Source organism: Physeter macrocephalus, chromosome 5 (assembly GCF_002837175.3).
Source record: "Physeter macrocephalus isolate SW-GA chromosome 5, ASM283717v5, whole genome shotgun sequence".
NCBI classification, from domain to species: domain Eukaryota; kingdom Metazoa; phylum Chordata; class Mammalia; order Artiodactyla; family Physeteridae; genus Physeter; species Physeter macrocephalus.
In genome coordinates, this window is record NC_041218.1 from 49061780 (window position 1) to 49070244 (window position 8465).

The following is an 8465-nucleotide window of genomic DNA, read 5'->3' on the forward strand; positions in this document are numbered from 1 at the left end:
AGAGGCCACAGCAGCAGTGAGAGGCCCGCGTACCGCAAAAAAAAAAAAAAAAAAAAAAACAGAACCTGGGCTTCTACATGCCCAGAGAGCAAGACTGCCAACTCTAGGTTTCTTCTCAAGGGTTCCATATTGGTTCCTTGTTCCAGTCAGGTAACTGGAGGCAAGGGTCCTGCCATGCTCTTCCAAGTCCCCCTTCCAGACCTGGAGTCCTGTCCAATGGTACAGAATCTGATGGAAAATCACCATTCATTCTATGGTCTCGGTCTGTCTGCTTGGGGAGAAACCTCACCCGCCCCCAGGTTGGGTTCCCATCACAAATCTCTCATCAGGACCGCAGCAGTTACAGCCATGGACACTAGGCTAAACCTCCGCTCAGGCAGGCTGGCCTGAGAGTCTGTTCTGAGGCTGGGGGTAAACCCAGTTCTAAGCCCACCTACCACAAATGTCACTTTTGCAAGTGACCAAGGTGTACCCAGCTGAGTCCCAACACAAGACAGAAATGGCCCCTCTGTTTCTCTGTCTGAAAGCCCATCTTCTACAAACTTAAGTTTTTCTGGCACTCTGGCACGGTCCACTGGCAGGAATTTTAAATTCACTTTGTTTACTTTTTGTGTAGCACCTTCTCAAATTTAAAAACAAACGTTAAAATTATTATTTTTTTTTTTTTTTCGGTACGCGGGCCTCTCACTGCTGTGGCCTCTCCCATTGCGGAGCACAGGCTCCGGACGTGCAGGCTCAGCGGCCACGGCTCATGGGCCCAGCCGCTCCGCGGCACGTGGAATCCTCCCGGACCAGGGCACGAACCCATATCCCCTGCATCGGCAGGCGGACTCTCAACCACCGCGCCACCAGGGAAGCCCTAAAATTATTTTGAAAGAAGACAGATGGGAACTACTTTCAGGTCAACTACTCTCCATTTCCACAAATGTGTATTAACTGCCTGTCACAGGCAAGACACAGGGGAGAACTTTGTCCCTTGCATACTGAAGAAATGTACTATTCAGCATATACAGATTTAGATCCCTGAGATTAGTAGGCTAGTCCAAAATCTAGCAATCATAAAATTCAGAGTCTTAGTGAAAAGCTTTACTGGGCAGCAATTGTTCTGACCAGCCAAACGAGAAGAGAGTGCGCCCCAGGCCCAGTTCTATAAAGAGAGGCCAAGAATAAAATAGCTGAGGTCTGCCCACGTGCAAAATGGCAGATGCAACACCCATATTTAGGAAAGACCTGCTGACGTGTCTCTCTGCTAAAGGGACACGATCTTTAGAGGTTTTTTCATTTACTTAAGAACTCCACAGAGACTTTGGAACGACACCACTATCTAGGGCTCTCTTCTGGAGAGAATGATTGTGTTACCAAAAGGGTCTTTAAAAGCCGCATCTTGGCTCGGGGTGCAGTGCCCCCATCAGCAGGCAGTCCATCACAGTGAAGCCCCCTCAGCCAAGGACCATTGTCACATGGCTGCCAGGGCCCAATCCATACCCATAAGTGAGAGCATTAAAAACAGCACATGAGAGATTTGTTTTCCAAGAGCAAAGGAAACAAACTAGGAGACAATTCTCCAAAGACTGAACATTCACAACCAGCAAATGCCTGCTGGAAATTTATATGCTGTGAGTGTAAAAGCAGTGAAATTCAATAATCTCCAAGCCACAGATTTGTAACTTGCACTTATGTAAATATTTATGGATTCTTTGGGGGAAAAAAATCAATCCTCTCAGCCTTTCTCTTTAGTACATGCTTCAGAGGGAACTTTTTTTCCTCTCAAGAGGAGGATGTAAACTCTAGCTATTGCTTAGAAACATTAAGTCAGCAGCCTGCCTAAGAATAATCTGAGTTCCATTTATGATTTCACACTAACAGATTATATCACATTCTCTTCCCAGCACCAGTGAAAGCACAGAAAAAAAATGTGGTCATCCCCTCTGTGGTCTGGCCTCGGTGAGACTGAGAGGTTAAAAGCTGATCAGGTCAGTAACACTTCTCACATAGTAAGAAAAGAAATAAAGGTATCAGTCACTCCTCCAACATTACCAAGACGTAAAATGAGTGCAGTTCTCCACCTGTATCTGCCACGAGCACATGCAGACCTTTTGCCCGCATCATCCTGGCCAGAGCTATTAAGCAGTCCATTAACCATCTCTTTCCTGCTTTCTTAACTCTCTAACCCCTCCTTCACACTGCCCCAGAGCGATATTCCTAGAATCCTGGTTTTACTGTGATTGGCCCCTCCTCAATGCCTAGCTGAAGCATCAAAGCCCCAAAGTGCAATCTATGCTCCTTAGTCAGTTGATCAAGGCCTTTGCCGGCCATCTCCAACTTTTATCCCCTACCAGGTTCAGAGCTGCATAAATCCTACATATCTGCCATCTTGAATCTCTTGCCACTCCCCAGGCCAACCACAGAATTTTAGCAATTAATTTACAAATAGCATTTTTCTCATGCTAAGTCAGCTGCACCTTTTCTCCCTTCTTTGTTTATTAAAATTTGTACTACCTTCTTGTACTTGGTTCAAATGTCCCCATAAAAAAAATTTCTACTCCCTTCGCCCCCTTGGTTTACTCCCAAATCATAATGAACTGGTCTGTCTGCTTGCCTGATACCCCCCAGACAGTAAGCACCCTCAATCTTGTCCATCTCTGTAGCTCCGTGGAGTTCAGCCTACAGCGTTCCACATCGTATGCACTGCAAAATATGTCTGGGGATTGACATATGCCTACTAATAAGTGAACAATTTTAATGCCTCAACACATGTAACTGGTGACTTGAACAGGCTTCATGTGCAGCTTTACCTCCCACCCCATTTCTTCTGCCAAAGGCTATGTTTAAAGCTTCTGTTCATCATCTGATTGAGAGAACTGAAGGTGAAAGAAGTACTGTCGTAATGTATTGGGTTGGCCAAAAAGTTCGTTCAGGTTTTTCCATAAGCTGTTACAGAAAAACCCCGAACGAACTTTCTGGCCAACCCAATACATTAGGGGGGTGATCAGATGACACTGCGCAATTATAAGGCAGCCCCATTTGAGGACAAGTGAGGTGGTATGCGGAAGCCACTCTAAGGTCATCCCTTCAGCAACCACTACGGAAAGGGATGTGGAGGTGGGTACCAGTACACACAACCCTCCATGGCTGACCAGCCCTATGTCAAAACACATTCCATTACAATTAGCCAGATCTTCCACGTGATGAAGATACTGTTGAGATGGCATACCAGCTCTTTTACATTGCAAAACAACACTGGCATACTGGCATCTCAGTCCTTTAGAAAGGAATTTTAGGTGCTTAACAGCATACCACAGGAATAATGTTCACTCCAGTGGGATTTGGGGGCCTGAGACACAGACACAGAGAAGCAAGCGTCATAGTAATAAGGGGAGGGTGGAGCCACAGGTAGACCAATCAGACAGACCATGACATAAACTGGCCCAGCTTACTAAGCTCAGGTGGTGGTGTGGTATGCACAGATGTTGTGAGGTGGCAGTGGCAGGCAGCACGGCCAACACAGATGAGGAGGGAAACTGGAAGACAGAAGTCCTGGGAGAAGACTGAGAACTGCTGACAGATGGCAGAGAGGCGGGGACTCAGATGCTGGCACCTGTCATCACAGGTGCCTCAGGAACCCACATTCAGGCTGATCTGATGTCCCAGAAAGCAGTGGCTGGGCCACGTTAGCTACAAATACACAGCTTAGGAGACAAGTGATGAGGGAACCTTCACAGGAATAAGAATTGGAAGAGAGTCTCTTTCAGATAACAACTAGCCTGGACTGCATCCTCTCCCAGCAAAAAGCTTTGCAAAACCTCCCTCATCCCTGCAAGGTGAAGAAGACAGCATTTTCATTTACAGAGATTTTCTTTTGTTTTATGCCAACTGCACTGGAAGAAACTTGTACTTCTAGCAATTTCGTGGGTGATGACACAGTAAATGGCACCAGGAATAGCTAGAGCAGTGGCTGGTAGCAGGACAGGCCCTAGCCTGAGGTTATTCTGAAAATTGTTGGGTGCTTCATTTTGTTTTTTACTGTGACTGGAAGGGTGCTAAGAGCATTTATTTAGTGGGTAGGGGTCAGGGATACCAATCATCCTGTAATAGACAAGACACTCTTGCTAAACAGATACTTGCCCTGCATCCCCCTCCCTAAGAGCACAAATGCCATTCATGTTGAAGAAAAATATACTTAAAATTATCTGAGAAACTCACTCAGTTTTCTATGTATAAACAAAATGTATTTTTACTGGATTTTAATATATGCTGAAGTTTTTTTTTAGAAAGGCAACCTGGAAAGAGAACATTGCATTTGGTTTAATTCGGAACTTTAATGAAAGTTGTTTGCCATTTGAGAACATCAGAGTTGCCAACACAAGGCAATACATTAGTCGCATTCCCGTATTCCCGGGGAAATCCTACAACAAGGTGCGAGGACTTGACACTTCATTAAGCCCTCCAGTGGCACGGCACCTGGTAGGTGCCTACTGAAATACTGTGCTGATTTCTCCATTTGCCCCACCCCGCCTTGATCCATTCTCTGCCTTTCTCTGTCCTTTCTGCATCAGGAGGCTGAGCCCTGGGGACTGCATCCCCCAGGCTCCCTGACCCTCTGGCTTCTCTCATTCAGCCAATGAGAGGCAGGGGCAGGAGATCCCAGAGTGAGAGGTGGAACCTCCCTCCTTCCTAACCCTAAGGGTGAGGGTATGGCTGCCTCCCACCTTCCAGCTCCAGCTCTAGTGGGGCTCCTGCAGGCCTAGGGGTGGTAAGAGCTTCCAGCTGTTCCTGGTCTCTGGGTCCCTTACTCTCTTCAGTTGGTTCCCTTAACCCCGAACCTCACATTCATTCAAGTCTTTTCAGTTTAAAAAAACCTCTTGTTTAATTGTGTTCTTTCCTGTCAGGATCTTGATTGATATAAATATATATTATTTTATTAAAATTACCTTTCTTTTATTTCTCTATTATATTATATTTAGGGCATTTTTGGTAATCATGTGTCTGGGTAGGTTTTTTAACTATAAGATTCATTGCAAGATTATAACAGTTTATTATAAAATATCTGTCATAAAGAGGGATCATTTTATCCAATGAGGCTAGAGATGATGAGGACATGGAAATGGGGAAACATAACTTTGAGTAACTGCAGGCAAAGAGCTGAGGTTGTGGAGTGATGTTAACATCCATGATAGAAAGAAATCACCAGTCCAAGATGGGCTGGAGTGGCTCAGAGATGGACTGACAGATGAGGCAGGAAAAGCAGAGGGGAGGAGTCGGGACCTATTTCCTTGCCAAGAGGAGCTGGCAGCTAATGCCAGAACATGCAGCAGTGACACCTACACACAACTTGCAATTGCTATAAATGTATGTCTGTTCTATATGTATACACTTTAAAATACATGATCTGTTTGGGAAAACCTATGGAAGTTAGTCAAGAATGTGAGCTCAGGGATCCTCACAAAACCCATCAGCGTTTTTAAAAGTAAGCCAACTGTACTGTATATAAACCCAACCCATATTTACATTCAAGTCCCCAGGACCCAGGAGAGAAAGACCAGGTTAGCAACACTCTCTGGAAAGTGGTACCCGAAGAGGGATGCTCCTGTAGGAATGCCATACTTCTGTGCACACACAACCTTGATCTTCCTTGTCCCACCTCACTGTATATACACAGCACACACACATACACATAGACATCATGCCACCTTTAGGCAGATTCAGATACACTCCTTGTAAGCTATAGCCTCACAACCAGCTTCATCTAAGACTAATTTTCCAGGGGGTGGGAGGGGGGAATACACACACACACACACACACACACACACAGCAAAAGGACAGAATGGCATCCCAGGAAAGTGGCTGGAATCTAGATCACCTGTAAAAGACCAGAACAGCCTGGGCCCTGCTTGTTATGCCCAAACCACAGAAAGGCTTACAGAAAGCCGAATACAGATGGTGTTAACTTTAGGTCTGAGGAATGTTAGATGTCAGCAACAATATAGATTAGCTTCTTTCCAATAATGATATTTCCCTTGGGATAGGGATTCCCTATCAGGGACCCTCCCAATCATACTCTTATTTCTACTCTCCCACACCCACACACCACAGACCCCTACAGTTTTCTAGATTATAACTAGTGCTAGGGTACTTGTGAAGCATATTAGAAGATTTTTTTTTTTGCCCAAATCACTACCTCATCATCAGCAACTTCTAACACCCCATCACATCAAAAAGAAAATTACTGTTTCAAAAGGACTTACAAGGAAGCAACCTATACGCCCACTGACAGATGAATGGATAAAGGAGATGTGGCGTGTATATACAATGGAATATTACTCAGCCATAAAAAAGAATGAAATAATGCCATATGCAGCAACATGGATGGACCTAGAGATTATCATACTAAGTGAAGTAAGTCAGACAGAGAAAGACAAATATACGGTATCACTTATATGTGGAATCTAAAAAAATGAACAAATTAACTTATTTACAAAACAGAAACAGACTCACAGACATAGAAAACACACTATGATTACCAAAGGGAAAAGGAGGGGAGGGATAAATTAGGAGTTTGGGATTAACAGATACACACTACTATATATAGGACTTACTGTATAGCACAGGGAACTATATTCAGTATCTTGCAATAACCTATAATGGAAAAGAATCTGAAAAAAGAATATATATATATATAAAAAACTGAATCTCTTTGCTGTACACCTGAAACTAATGCATTATAAATCAACTATACTTCAATAAAAAATTAAAAATCATTTTAAAAGGACCATTTAGAGTGGGAAAAAAAAGACTTATGAACTGCAGAGAACATATTTATAACCCATCTTCAACATTTTGCCAAGACTTGAGACAAATCTAGAGAGCCAGTTTTCATCTCCTGCTACCCCACATTGTCTTCTCCCATTCAAGATCCACAGAGAGAGAGAAAGGGACACAAAGCCAGGATGAGGTGAAGCATCTGGCCAAGCAGATTCAGCTCCTGTGGCAATCCATTATCCGGGGAAAATTATGGTTTAGCATCAACCTTTTGAGTTGCTGCAAATACTTTTTTCTAAATCTATGTTGGCTGTTTCCTAATTGCATATTTTCTTCAGCATGAGAAATCACATGCTTGGTAAATTATCTATTTCAATATTCCACATAATATACAAATCAAGTATCAGAATGGTAATTTAGAACAGCAGGTATCACACTTTCAAACTGGGATAATTTTTGAGATTTTCCAGGCTCTTCCTTAAGTAGCTGTTTCTAGTGATGTATTATATAAAGCCCTCAGATACCCACTAATTGATTTAAAACCCAGTTTAGGCATATTATAAATACCCTTGGGCTTTCTATTATCTTGGTCCAAGAGAAAGCATCAGAATCATTATTATCAATCACAACAGGATCCATCAAACAAACAGCATTTATTATACTGACATCCTCCTTTGGGAAGAAAAGGCCAAAGATAAATAAATAGACAACAAAAATTAAACTAATCAGCAATATCAATTGATTCTCCAAAATAACTTCTCTTATTATTATAGGGCACGTATGATTTCATTCTAGTGGTCCAAAAGAAGGCCAAAGAATCAATCTCATCATTGACTGAGCACACCTCATAGAGCACATCTTCAAATTCTGAGTTTCTAAGTCTATGAAAACTCAACAGTATTTGACTCTATTTCACTGTGAAGTGAAGTGTGGGATGGAGCTAGAAGAAAGAAGTAGGGAAAAAATTGGAGGAAAGCCCGACAGGGACCTTCTCAGGAGAAACTGACTGTTATCAACTTTGGTCAAATGATTTTCAACAACCAATGAAACATTAAAAAAAAGCCAATCATGATCTTGATGTCAGGAATATTCCTCCTTGACAGGCTCTCAAGTTATGACATTAAGTTCCCTAGAGAAAATCGTAATACATTATTTGGCCAAGCAACAAAGAGAAATTGCATAGTCTCAATATGTAAATGCTACCTGTTGGTTTTCAACTTTTAGAGTTAACCAAAGCACAGAAGCCACGACTGTGGTTTGCAAGACAGAATGGAATGGAAAATCACCTGAACAAGGTGAAAGTAACTTGGAGCTGACAAAAGGTGGAGTGTGGAAGGGAGTGGAGTAAGGAATGAGTCCTCAAAAGGGCTCAGAGCTCCATTGTAGGAAACTGGCTGAAAGTTGACAGAATACAAAGTGAAGGTGCAAGTTACAATTTAAAGGTACAGTTGACCAAGAGGAGTAGAAGTAGTAATGGAACACTGAGAGAAGGCAGCGGGTAGAGAACAAGCAGGGCAACGGAGCTAAATCCCCATTTTCAAACAAAAGATGCTGTAAAAATATGATAAAGTGGGCTTCCCTGGTGGCGCAGTGGTTGAGAGTCCGCCTGCCGATGCAGGGGACACGGGCTCGTGCCCCGGTCCGGGAAGATCCCACATGCCGTGGAGTGGCTGGGCCCGTGAGCCATGGCCGCTGAGCCTGCGCGT

The 8465-nt window shown here is 43.4% G+C and overlaps 1 protein-coding gene across 11 annotated transcripts in view; it reads right to left on the reverse strand.

Annotated features, from left to right (window-relative positions):
- Window positions 1-8465, reverse strand: part of CREB5 (cAMP responsive element binding protein 5) — a 430944-nt gene that overhangs the window by 384885 nt on the left and 37594 nt on the right. The window contains exon 1 of one of the 11 annotated variants that reach the window (XM_055084948.1): window positions 6597-6616. The exons of the other annotated variants lie outside the window; for them this stretch is intronic. The gene's annotated coding sequence lies outside the window, so the exon portion shown is untranslated. Of the gene's footprint in view, window positions 1-6596; window positions 6617-8465 lie in introns of those variants that run through there. 11 annotated transcript variants of the gene reach the window in all.